Raw genomic sequence first — 13,729 nt, forward strand, 5'->3', positions numbered from 1 at the left:
AGCGGGTCCGCCCTAGGCCCGGCCGAGTCCACTGAACAAAGGGGAGCGACTTCTAGCAGTTTCCTACAGAAGCTACCACCTTAGGCCCCCCCTCACTAACAAAACCCGAACAAAAACGAAGACAAAAAAAAATCTAATGGGGAACAACATTAACAAAACACTAGACATACCAAAAAAAAAAAAAAAAAAAAAAAAAAAAAAAAGACGTGGAAGGAAAAATACAGCCACAGAATAAACATTGCAAAAGCAGCAAGAACACAGAAATAAAAGGCAAAAAAAAAAACCTGACCCCAAACTTAACCAGGTGTGTACAAAAATGTAAAAAGCAAGGATGCTTATAAAAAACAAGAAATAATTAGCATAAACACATCAGGACGGGGAAAAAAGATGATGAATGAATACACCTTTTAAAGTGAGGCAGATCACGGAAAGACATGTTAAAATTTCAAACTAAAAACGATAAACTAACATAAGCATATAAAAAATTTGAAATGTAGAGACGCAAACACAACATAATATCTAATTAAGGGACAACAAAATACAGAAAAGACATAAAAATAGAAAATTTAAACAGTAAAACATAACACCAATAAATAGAAAAATTTGAAAAAACACACCTACCTAAAACAATAGTAGAAGGAAAATTTATAAAATAAAGGACAAACCTTATCTTGCCCAACTCTATCTGGATGCAATACATTTCTCAGAATGCGTATACCCCCTCTCCCTTTTCCTGGTCTCACCTTCACTGCTTACTGCTGTACATCGTAGCCCTGAGCAACGCAGGGTGACACGGGATGAGAGGTGCAGTCAGTTCATCGCATGTAGTCTCGGTCGCTACTTTGTCCTCAAACTCTTTTTATTGCTGCAGCCTAGGATTCTGCCAGGAGATGCCTCCGGCGCAATCTCTCTGCACGGTCACGCCTTCCTACAGACACATCCTCCTGCTCTGCTGTGGGGTGCTCCACGCGCTGCCGGACGACAGCCTGCCTGAGCGTGGTCATCACCACAGGCTGCAGGGAAACCTCTGCTCTGGCATCTGGAGTGCCCCCCCCCAGCCCCCTTTTTCACTGACCTTGGCATCGGCAGGGCTGGTTCGCATTTTCTCTATCACAGCTTGCGCGCAGCATTTTTTACCTGCTCTAAAACGTTCATCGCAGAGGTGCTACCGGTGTTGCTGACGGTCTCGGCTTTGACCGGCAGCAAAGGGGTCTTGGAACTAGAAGTGGCTGTGTCCAGCGCGGAGGCAGCTCCCAGTGTCTTCTCACAGAACCCATCCCTGCAGCCCCTGCCCGGCCCTGCCGCCACAGCTAACATAACCTTGCCACGTAACCCCAATACAACAGCAATCAGCCCCAGGACAGAGACGTGGGCTTGAGAAATAGGGCAAGGGAGCCACAGGGAGGGGCCCAGATGGAAAAACAATATCAATGGACTTCAGGCCATACAGGAGGGAGCACATGCTCCACATAAGCCCGAGAGCAATGCGGCGGCGTGGCAGCAAAAACTAAACCTACCTGCACGCACTGGCAAACACAGGATGGGTGCTCGGCCCTGGGTGCGGAAAGACTACACCTCCCAGGATGCTCCGCGGAGACATCATGGCGGAGCAGACGCCTCGTGCCTCAGGACTTCAGCTCCCGGCATGCTCTGCGAAGCCATAACGGCCAACCGCAAGCCCTGTACCCCAGGACTACAGTTCCCAGCATGCCGCACAAAGCAGCCTTTCCTGTGGGGCACACCGTTACCCCTGCGCCGAGCGCCACTGCAGAGCCTCGCAACCCCCAGCGCGGACGCTGGCAGCCCCCACCGCTGACTGCAGCACGCCGCAGCACGGCCGCGCCCCCGCCACTTCCTGTACCCGCACACAGACCGCGCCAGCCCGGCCGCTGCGCTCCTCGGGGCTTTTTCCGAGACCCGCCGGTCCATCGCCCGGCCCCGCTCACCTTCTCCATCGCTGCAGGCGCAGCCGCAGCCCGGCGGCGCTCGGGACCGCTCCACGCCCCCCGTGGCTCGCACTGGCCCCTCCACGGCCACCCGGGGCGGGGCAGGGCAGCACCAGCCCCTCCAGCAGCACCCACCCCTTTACAGGGAGGGGCCGCCTCCATCACCCTCACTGCCCGCACCTGGGGCTCCTCCAGCCCCGGCCCACAGCTGGAGCCCGGCAGGAACTGGGGGCCATCGCCTGACCCCCACACTGCATCACCTCCTCCCCTGGGCTCCTCACCTCCCATGGCCCCGGGCAAAGGGAGCAGAAACGCAGCCATGAAGTCAAAGGAGACAGCGAGTGTTTATTCAGTCACGCACATAAGTCCGAGCAGCGAGTCTGCTCTGGAGCTTGCAGCCCCCGATCCCCTCTCCGTGTCACTGGAACGACTGCCAAGTCATTCCAGGAGCCACGCTCGTTGGTTCGGCAGGGAACGTACGGTGGGTTGGCTGCGTCCTGGAGCGCCGGGCTGCTGGGCAGACTTGGAGGCTGCTAAAAACAAAGAGCAGGGCACGGAACACCACAAGAGAAGAGAAGAGAGGCAGCTTGCAAGACAGAGGGGCGTAGCGAGAAAGCACGAGGCAGGAAACAGGATAGCGAGAGAAGGATGGGGACAGAGAAGGACAGGGAGCCTGACAGAGGTGGGCAAAGAAGCAGTGGAGAGAGGAAGAGAGGCAGCAGAAAGAGGGAGAGGGAGCGGGACAGAGACCAGCAAAGAAGGATGGGGAGCAGGATGGAGATGCAGGAAAAACCTGAGCTGGGCAGTACGACAGGGAGGTAAAGACAACTAGGTGCAGGAAGCCAGACCGAGAGAGATGGAGAAAGCTAAAGCCATAACAAGAACAGGGCAGAGAGGGAGGAATGAAACAACAGTGAAACAACAGGGACAGGACGCCAGGACATCAAAGGTTGGACAGAAGAGGTGACAGCAAGGGGACAACACAAAACAAATCATACAGCTGCATGCTTAGAGGGCAGAGAGGGAAGAATTAAGAAATAGGGTCAAGGAGCCTGAAAAAAAGAGAGAGCTGGGAAAAAAAAACAAACAGTGTAGCAATGCATACAGAAAGAACAGGGGCAGAATGGAAAATCAGGTGCATCGGGGAGCCAGAGACGGCAAGCTGGATAAAGGAGAAAAGCGACACGCTAGAGGGCACAGAGGGAGGAAATGGAAAACCAGAGACTGGGAGCTGGACAGAGAGAGAGGCAGAAATTAAATGGGCAAGTGCGACAGGCCACAGGGCAGAGAGGGAGCAATGGATAAATACGGTCAGAGGACCAGGCAGAACACAATGTGAAATAATAGGAACACGACTGGCATACAGGGAAGAGGGAAGAATTAAAAAACGGGGACTGAGAAGCTAGACAGAATGACATGGAGAAACAAAAAAATAACAGTGACGGCTTACCAGACAGATAGGGAGCCGCAGGCAGAGAGAGATGGAGGGGAAACAATCAAATAGCGTGCAGCTGCAAGACAGAGAATGTAGAATTTAAACTGAGCATTACAAGCAGGTGGGCTAGCTTTGTGGGTTTAGCCCACAGTACCCATCGCTGTGCAGAAATTACAGAAGTAAATACCTCTGCTCCGTGCGTAAGCCTGGCGTACTGCGCACTGGGTAAACAAACCCAGATTTGGGACAGCAAGAGGGATAGGGAGCAGGACAGAATGGGAAAGGAAAAAATGCTGGGAGGCTGAACAAAGGCAAAGAGAAACAAAGACAGAAAGCAGGGCACGGGAACGGAAGCAAAACAAAATAGCGATGGCCTGCAGGACCGAGACGGAGAAATTAAAAAACAACCACGGGGAGCAGCACAGAATGACAGAGAGAGAATAAAAGGACGGAGAGCAGGACAGCTCTGGAGGAAAAATCAACTGTGATAGGCAGTGGGAGAGAGATACCAGAAAAGGAAAAAAACAGTGAGGGAAAGAGAAAGGAAAGAAGAGACACCCAGCTGAACAGGGGAATACAGTTAGAAAAGACAGGAGAGCAAACGGGACACAGAGAGAAAAACAGAAAATAAAGTAGGAGGAAGCAGGGCAACAGGACAAAACCAGGAAAAAATAGGAGTGAGATCTGGACAAAAAAGGGAAAAAAAAAAAACTGACCAAGGAAAAGAGACAGAAAGAGGGACAGGGAGATGGCAGAGAAAAGAAACAGCAGCAGCAGGATGGAGACGGGAAAAAACCATCAACCTTAGATTGTCAGGAGGACAGAGAAGAACATGAATACAAGCAATGGCCTGCAGGACCGAGACGGAGAAATTAGAAAACAACCATAGGGAGCAGCACAGAATGACAGAGAGTGAATAAAAGGACAGAGAGCAGGACAGCTCTGGAGGAAAAATCAACTGTGATAGGCAGTGGGAGAGAGATACCAGAAAAGGAAAAAAACAGTGAGGGAAAGAGAAAGGAAAGAAGAGACACCCAGCTGTACAGGGGAGCACAGTTAGAAAAGACAGGAGAGCAAACGGGACAGAGAAAGAAACAAACAGACAATAAAGTGGAAGGAAGCAGAGGAAAAGGACAAAAAGAGGAAAATAAATAGGAATAGGAGTGAGATCGGGACAAAATGGCGGGGGGGGAAACACTGACCAAGGAAAAGAGACAGAAAGAGGGACAAGGGAGAAGGCAGAGAAAAAAAATGGCAGCAGCCAGACGGAGATGCAGGTGGGAAAAAAACCTTGGATAGACAGCCGGACAGAGAAGAACATGAATATGAGCAAGGATCGGGACCTCATTGCACTCTATAGCTTCCTGAAGGCAGGTTGTGATGAACAGGGGTTTGGCCTCTTCTTCCAGGCAACAAGCAGGACCCGAGGAAATGGCCACAAGTTGTACCAGAGGAGGTTTAGATTGGACTTGAGGAAAAACTTTTTCTCTCAAAGAGTGGTAAGGCACTGGAACGGCCTGCCCAGGGAGGTGGTGGAGTCTCCGTCCCTGGCAGTGTTCAAGAGGCGGCTTGATGAGAAGCTACAGGATATGGTTTAGTAGCTGTGGCAGCAATGGTAGTGGGAAGACGGTTGGACTAGATGATCTTATAGGTCCCATCCAACCATGTGATTCTATGATTCTATGAAAGGGATATAGCAAGAAACGACAAGACAGGGAGCAAGACAGACAGAACAAAAAAGCATTGAAAGAGAGAGAGCATGCACTTGTGAGAGCCACAGGGGTTGGAGAGATAAAGATAGATCTCAAAAGAGCTACAAAGGCACATCAACTTAATAAAAAGGGCCAGGGAACAGCATGAAGGCCCAGAGACAGCAAGAGATGAACAGGACGGAGTGAGAGGCAGAATGGAAGAAAAACAGCAACACCAAGCAAGACAAAGGGATAAAGCAAGAAGGGGAAGGGAGGAGAGAGACAGGAAGGCAGGGACTCAGAGCAGCACGTACAGGCACAGGGAGGAAACAAATGCCAGAAAATAGACCAGAGAAACTGCAAAGAAAAAAAGAGAAGGATGCAGAATGGCACAAAGGGAAATAAAAGGAAAAAACAGCGATGGGCTGCAGGACAAAGCCAGAGGGTGGAAAAAAGGAAGAGGAGAGGGGAGAACAAGAGCCCAGATAGAAAAAGAAAGGGTGCTGTACAAGAAGAGAGAGAAGGGGAAAGAGAAAGACTGAGAAAACAAAAAAAAAATAGAACAAGAAGAGAGATACAGGGAAGCCAAGAAAATCACAGCAGCGTGAGAAAGAAAAAGGGAAAGAGAGGCAGCTGGGGGAGGGCCAAGGAGGCCCTGGGATGGAGAGGAGGGGAGAAGGGGCCCCGAGGGCCCGGGACTCACCGCAGCTCTCGGCGCTCCAGGGAGAGTTTGCCAGTTCAGACCCTTCTTTCTCTGCTCTTCCCTTCCTCTTCTGTCACTCCAGTTGCTTGACTGTCCCCAACCTAAGAAAAGAGGAGGATGCGTTACAGCTCTTAGGAGACAAAGCTCCCTAGAAACGCAGCCTCGCTCACCCAGTACTTGACCGTGCCCCCTTTTTAAATTATGTGTACAGACCCTGTGGCGCTCTTTGGCGATCTAGCCTGCTGCGGCCTTCAAAACGGGATCTTCCTCACCCAGAGAGGCAGGCTGTCTCTTGCACGCAGCACAGGCAGCTGCCGGTCAGACGGCCTTCAGTTACGTCTTCCGGAATACCGATCCACAGTGACAGGTGGCTGCCTTCGTCCGACCGGACTGCGCACCAGCTTGCGGCTTTGCCACCCCCTTGCCCTTGAGAGAGTGGCTACCTGGAGCGGCTCCACAACCACCGCTGCCCAAAACAGCAGAGGAAAAGGCACTAAAAAGCAATGACAAAGAACAAAGACAAACTGTCAAGACACTAGGAATGACATCGACAGCCTAAAGCATCAGCCAGGCAGGGCTTGCAGCTGACCTTGTGCCGCGGTTTAACCCCAGCCAGCAACTGTGCTCGCTCACTGCCCCCGACCCTGTGGGATGGGGAGAGACTCAGAAAGGTCAACGTGACAACTCTTGGGTCTTGAGATAAAAACAGTTTAATATTAAGGAAAAAAACAACCACCACTGGTAAGGAAAAGCGGAACAAAAAAAAAAAATACAGCAAAAGAAAACCCGAGACATGCAACTGAAACAAATGAACACACTTGTAAGAAACAATCTCCATAAAAGTTGGGGGTGGGGGGCACTGGGTAAGTTGGGGAACACAGGCAGCAACCCGAGGATCCTGAGGCAGAGGGGTCATGGGGAGGCAGCGCCAAAAAGGGGGGTGTCGAACAGGGACACAAAACAAGAGTGCAGGGCACGCAACGGGCAAAACACAGGGGAAAAAAAACTCACAAGGGAGGAAAACCTCACACGGTGGGGGGGTGTTTTAGTGAAAAGCATTTGCAAGTGATACAGGGAATTAACGGTCTGCTAAATATTGCTTGATTTAGAAGACTGACTGTCTGCATACTGCTTGATTTAGGAGACTAACTGTCTGCTAGACAATGCCTAACAATCCTCTTTGCCTTGAAACTCACTTAAGCTTATCAGGGACTGGTACTTGTCAAGAAACTGGTATTCAGTCAAGGACTAATATGTCAAGCAAAGGACATGATAACAGGAGTCGTTCAGAAACTGCTGAAATCCCCAAGTGAAAGGAGAGCATGGGTGAATGACTGAAGTTCATCTAGAGGAAGATCAGACCCCTGAAGAAGTAAACGACCACCAGAGACAGATCTGAAATGCTAACGCAAGTGGTTTTTTAATAACCCCGCCTCGCTTATGCACATGTATGTCTGTATTGTGCAATCCTAGGAATGTGTGTACCTGCACCGGATACATTTTTGGTAAAATGTGCTGTCAGTGTGCATGCTTTTGGAGAAGCAATCCCCCACGCACCCGGTGCCAAATAAACATGCCTGCTTTATAACTCTCTCCGAGTTGTAGAGTTTGATCCACGCGTCAGGAGAGCTGAGAAACACAGAGCGGGACAGTGGGGACGGATACGAGGGAGAGACGGACACGCAAGGACAAGGGGTACGTGCGGGAAGAAAGGTGCGTAAGGATGACCTATAGCAGGGAGTCCACGCAGGACAATCCACAGCACGTAACTCACCCGGCATAACCTGCACGAGATGACCCACACCGGACAATGGACCCACACTGCGTAATCCCCAGCGAGAACCCTTCCGTCTCCCACTGGGTCACACCAACTATCCCCAAATTGAGTGGCTTTTTATTTTTTCCTTGTCCAGAATATTTTTTTTCCCATGGCCAGACTATGCTCCAGACCACACCTCATTTGATTTTTCCTGTGTCTGAATATTTAGTTAAAAGACTACAGAAGGAAAATCACCACATTCTTAACATTCACTCTAAAATCCATGCGGCAAGTCCCTTAGGAAAAATGCAGTCACGCATCGCAGACGTACCTTGTACTTGCAGACCGCTGCGGCTCCTTTCCATCCATCTCGTACTTTCACGGCCAAGGAAAGGGCGACCACGGTGAAACGCTGGCAGCAGACATTCAGCAGAGAGAGGGAAAAACCCCTTAGTTTGAAGCTAGGCAGGAATCTAACTCTTCCTTTTGGGGCGAGGTTTCTCAGGACTAAAACCACGTGAAGGACAGAGTATCTTGCAGCACCTTTGGTACAGCTGCTGATACCGGCCTTTAAAGCTTTTGCATTTTTCAGACACCCGGGCCTTTTTTTGACTCATTGGCAGCTTTAGTTTCACTCGAACCGCTGTCCTACATACAGGCAGGGGACAGACACAGATGCCTACATACATTTTCTCAACCCTAAGTACAGCCGAGATCTCCTCACCCTCTATGTGCCAAGTTGAATATTTGTTTGTTAAGGAGCACAGCAACACTTCTGTCCTCGTGAACTGCCTCCGAGCAGAGGAGGGCTCTGGGATTTCCTGGACGCCAGTGCTCCCGCTTTCACTGTCAACTCCGCAGGGCCACCCACCGGAAAAAAGGCCTCAAAATAACGAACGTCAGACGATTGCTGCCACACCAAAAGTGCCAGCACTGAAAGCTCGTGCTGCTCCTCGCCGGCCCTTGCCAGCGCCTCTACAGGCCCACAAACGTTATCCAGCCTAGAGACTGCATAAAAGGCAGACCGCCCCAGGCTGCAACACTCTTGCCCAGCGTACACTGACCAGTAACGTCTCCCCCTTCACCTTCCCGAGAGAGACTGTTCCCAGGGAGCCCTCTTCCTCCCATCAATTTACTACACCCTCCCTGCAGTTTTCAGCCTTGTTCCCTCCTCGGCTGTGGTCCCTCAACTTAGCTCTCAAATGGCCAGAAATCAGATTACATCCTCAAAAGAACAACCCCATGCTAACTAAGATGGCGCTTCCTCGCCCAGCTCCTCATCACCATCTGCAAAAAAAAAAAACCCAAAAATAAAACCTACCAAACAGCACCGCCCTTCAACATCACACCACTTACCACCAATCTCTTCTATGGCACTCTCCTCCTCAAAAGCGCCGCAGTGCTCTGCTCACCGGCTCCACTCATTGCCAAGAAGTCCGACGCCGCAACTGCCGCTCGTGGTGCTTCAGATGCTGAGAGACGCAAAGCTCAACTTACTTTTTCTGGGGTGTAGGTAGAAAAAATAGGTGTCATACCAAGCTAACTAGAAAAGTATGTCATTACATGCAATGACAACATTATCAAAAACCACCTGCTTTAGCTTCCTACAAGAAAACAAATGCTCCAGGCTTCATTTCTAGCAAGACCATGCATGCTATCTAACTTCTACCACAGCTACGTTCTGGACAGGGCTGAATGACAAATGTAGCAGAACGTGGTGGCTCGCACACGTGGCCGACAGAGGCACGGAGCTCCTGGCACTGCGTCCTGGTGTCTGCTCTGTCAGGGAGGGCTCAGATGGACCAGCCACTCCTTGCTGGAGGCACCTGCCTGTGATTCACTCCTCAGTCCCCTCCAGCAGCCATGCCCAGGCGGCCCCCTTTACAGCTGGAGGCCCCTCATACAGCAGGGCCAGGGCCAGGGCCAGGGCCACCCTCAGCCTCACTGGACCCATGTGGGGCTGCCCCACCTCCAGCCCCAGCTGGAGCCCATCAGGAGCAGGGGCCCTTGCCAAAGCCCCACAGCACATCACCCCCTTCCCTGTGCCTGTCCTCAGCCATCAGCTCTGCACCCAGGGGCTGCAAACACATCCAGGGGCACAGAGGAGGTCACAGACAGTGAGATACAGAACAGAAAAAAAAAAACAGTGACAGTACGCAAGACAAAGAGATAGAGAAAGAAAGATAAGAAAAGAAAGAGAGAGATAGAAAGGCAGAGGCACAGGGCAGGCATGCAGAGGCGCAAAGAAAAGCAGGCCAGAAAACAGGCTGGAGAAATTAGTTGGGGGGAGAAGACGGATGCAGATCAGGACAAAGAGATGGAAAAGGCAAAAACAGCAATGGGCCGCAGGACAGAGACAGAGGACAAACAAAGGAAGGAAAGGGAGCAGAACAAAAGTGCAGGGATACAAAACAAAAGGAAGCGGTAGAACAAGAGATTTAAAGGGAGAGAGAAAGGGGGAAGAGCATACAAGAACAGACAGAAGAGGAGAGGTAGAAGGAAACAATAACAACAACAACAAATCACAGCAGCTTGGGAAAGGTAGGGGTCACGGGAGCGGCAGGGAAGGACAGGGACGCACAAGAGAGGAGGCAGAGCCCCAGGGGCCGGGGACTCACCACAGCTCTCACTCCCGGCACTGCTGGGAGAATCTGACAGGCCAGATGCTGCTTTCTGCTTCTCTCCTCTTCTGTAACTCCGACCACTTGGCTGTCCTCCACCTAAGAGAATACGTGGGTGTCTTACAGCTCTTAGACAAAAAGCTTCCTAGACACGTAGCCACCCACCCACGCTCGCTCGCGCGCTATGTGGCCGTACCGTGCTTCAGGTTCCACGTACAGACTGTGCAGTGCGCACTGGCGGTCTGGCCTGCTGAAGAGTACAAAGAGGGATCCTTCCTCACCCGGAGAGGCAGGCTAGGCTCTCTCTGTCCTGCAGCGGGAGGCAGCTGCTGGCTGGCTGGCCTTTGGTTTCTTCTTCTTCTTTACCTTTCTGTGGCCTCTCCAGCTTCAGCTGCAGCAGCTCCTCTCCACAGGCAGTAAGCGCTCCATCCGTTCATTTTCGCTCCCGCACCGCCAGGAGAGCGCGGCCGGGCAGAGACAGCCCACACAAGCCTGAGGCGAGTGCAGTCAACAGCGTTCCCAAGGGAGGAACGGACAGCCACGGCCTCTGGGAGAGGGAAAGAAGAAGCAGCGACCGTTATTACCGCACGCGGCCCCTGGCCGGAGCGCCTGCTGCCGCAGGGGATTCTCCAGATACACTGAGGTCCCCCCTCGCAGCCTTCAGGGCAGGCCGTGGCCCGGTGCTACGGGACAGGCTTCAGGGGACGCGCCGGAGCGGCGGGCAGCTGCACGGGGCCGGGGGAGGCTCGGGGGGAGCTCTGGCGAGCTGGGGAGGTGCCCGGCGTCTCCGCCCGGGAGGGGGGGCCCCCTCCTGCCCCTCTTCCCTTCTCTCTGCTCTCGGGTCACTCCCCGGGGCTGCCCTCGCCCGGCTCGGCTCCGAGCGGGCGGCTTGAGGCTCCCCGGGCGGGCAGGAGACAGCGCTGCAGCCACGAAAGGGGCTCGCTCACCTCACGGGTGCCCTCGGTACTCACCCGTCACCGCCGCCGGGACCCGCCGGCCGCACACCGCCATGCTGCTCCCGGCCGCATGCGCAGTCCGAAGTCCGAAGGCAGTGCCTGCCGGGAGAAGGGCAGAGCACTGCGCATGCGCGACTCCCGAGCTGCAGTTCCCGCTTTCCGTCACCAGGTGGCAGCAGCCCCCCACCGCTCCGGTCCTGGGTGTTCAGCCGGACGAGCCACGGCCGGTTCCTCCCTCCCGTTCGCGCCGTCCGCAGCCGGTCACCCCTTCCCGGGGCACGGCTGCCCCTTCCCCCCGCGCAGCCTGGGCAGTGACATTTGTGGCCTCTGTACCAAAAAGCGTCCCCGTGGGAGGGGGAGAGAATGAGAAGGGTGAAAGTGAGGAAACTCGCGGGTTGAGATGAAAACAGTTTAACAATTAAGAAGAAACAAACCACCACCAATACCCCTTGTGAGGAAAGGAGAGAACAATAAATGCCCAGAAAGAAAAGTGATAAAGCTGAAAACAATTGCAAATTATCAATTAAAACAACTGAGATGGAGTGAGGTGCAGGGAAGCAGGTGGGAGGTTTCAGTTTGGGGGTGGTGGGGGGCAGGCATCACCCCAGGGTCTGCAGGCAGAGGGGTTACGGGGGGCAGGGTCAAATACGGGGAGGCAGAGCAGGGGGGGAGGGGGGAGTGAGGGCATGAGACAGGAGGGCAGGGATTGCGAGGGGGGGGGGTGCGGAGAAATACCAAAAAACCTCAAAGAGCTAAGGGGAGGGACCAAGGGAGCCAGACACAGAGAGAATGATACAGACAAAAGCGGGCTATGGCACAGAAAGGGAAGAAATTAAAACAAAAGGACAGGGACCTGGAGTAACTTAATCTAATGTAAGAAAGAAAAGGTGTATGTAGGACACAGGGCAGAGAGAGAGGAACTGAAAAATCAGGGACATGGACCTGGACATAGAGAGATAGGGGGGTGGGAACTGTGAAAGGCTAAAAGGCAGATGAGGAGAAATTTTGAAAGTTGTGATAGGAAGACAGACAGATAAATGGAAAAAAAATGGGCAGCAGAGAGAAAAAGAAAGCAAAAAGGTAGAAGGAGAGAGGGAGAGGTATAGGGAAGTGAAAAAAACCTACAGCAGTGAGAGAAAGAGAGGGAGAGGCAGGGGGTGTTACCGAAATCCGGAATAAAACTCCTTAACAGCAACGAGAAGTTAAGAAGCAGGCACTTCTTTATTGCAGCGCTGGGCGCACGGGGGATCGCTCCACCTAGCGTGCGCACCCATTTGATCAACAGCACGGGTTAAATACACATTAATTATACATATTCATTAAATTCCAAGAAATAATATGCATAAACATAAATTTTCTGAGAAACCATTACATCATTTCCCCACCCACTCGCGCATGCCCAGTCTTTTGAGTCGAGGGTCTTTTGGTGGTCTTGGTGGTCGTCAAAACGCCCCCTCCTCAAATTCGCTGGTCAAACTCCTCCTTGAAATCTCCATATCTGGTCTTGAGAACAGGTCGCGGTGCTGCTTGATTTTCCTGGCTCCAAAGTGATGGCTCAGGGCCTATTTCTGCAGGTGGTGTTTGGGGGTGTTTGGGACTTACCATTGTATTAACGATATGCTAGGCTAGCTTCTAACAAATGCGTATTATAAGATCTCTAGGGTCCCACTCCCTCTAAGGACAAATAGATTTCGTATAAAACTTAACCTATGTGACTACAGTTCTACAGTTAGCAAGAATCACCTCATACTGATATTTAATTTTCAACATTTATGTCATGTAACATTTCCCCCCTTTGAGACTTATTTAATTTTTTTCAATAAGTCTCATTTACTTATAACTAATCTCCATAATCAGTAAACCAAAAAGTATTATTAGCATTACTACTAAAATTCCTTTGATAGATTTCATTATTTTGATATGATTTTGTCTAATTCATTAAAAATGAGAGACTGTTAACTTTAAATGACATATTTCTTTAGAAATCCATTGTTTCTGTTTTGGAGGCTGTGCTTCTTGACTCTCAAATAATGAATCCAAGAATCAATATCTTCAAATTTAGGGGCTGTATATATTGCTAGAAGCACCTGATATAGTTCTTTCCATTTTTATTGAAGAGTTTCTGATTCCCAAATTTTCAGGTACACGTAATCTCCTGGTTAAAATGATGAACTGGGGAATCTAAAGAAAGAGGCTCTGTGGCAGTTCCATATCCATATCAGAGTTCTTCCAAGGGATATCAAATACAATTCCATTTCATTATCCCCAGTAGCAGTCACATTTTGAACAAGGGTTAGAGTCTGATAAGATTTTCCATACATTAACATATGGACTAATTTTAGTCCTAGATCTGGATTGAATCTTGATTCTCGGAAGTGCTTAAGGAAGAGCATGAGGCCATTTTAAAGATATTTTCTGACAAATTTTACTTGTCTATTAGATTGTGGCCTTCAAGGAGTGTGTAAATTCAATTTGATTCCCAGAATTTTCCTCAATATTTGAATAATTTCAGACACAAAATGAGGACCTCTATTTGATTATATTCTTTTGGGGATTCCAAACCATGATATTATTTCTTTTAACATATTTTTAGCCACTTCTCTTGCCTATTGGTGCGA

General features: G+C 50.9%; 1 long non-coding RNA gene across 1 annotated transcript; it reads right to left on the bottom strand.

Moving 5' to 3' along the window:
* Positions 1–2,353: 2,353 nt before the first annotated feature.
* Positions 2,354–10,615, bottom strand: LOC147596092 (uncharacterized). The gene is made up of 4 exons (XR_015261615.1): positions 10,522–10,615; positions 5,989–6,268; positions 5,776–5,876; positions 2,354–2,479 (listed from the first exon to the last, which is right to left on the bottom strand). It is a non-coding gene; the product is annotated as an uncharacterized LOC147596092 (long non-coding RNA).
* Positions 10,616–13,729: the final 3,114 nt, after the last annotated feature.

The sequence above is a fragment of the Chlamydotis macqueenii genome, unplaced genomic scaffold, assembly GCF_036417535.1.
Source record: "Chlamydotis macqueenii isolate bChlMac1 unplaced genomic scaffold, bChlMac1.mat HAP1_SCAFFOLD_184, whole genome shotgun sequence".
Lineage (NCBI taxonomy): Eukaryota > Metazoa > Chordata > Aves > Otidiformes > Otididae > Chlamydotis > Chlamydotis macqueenii.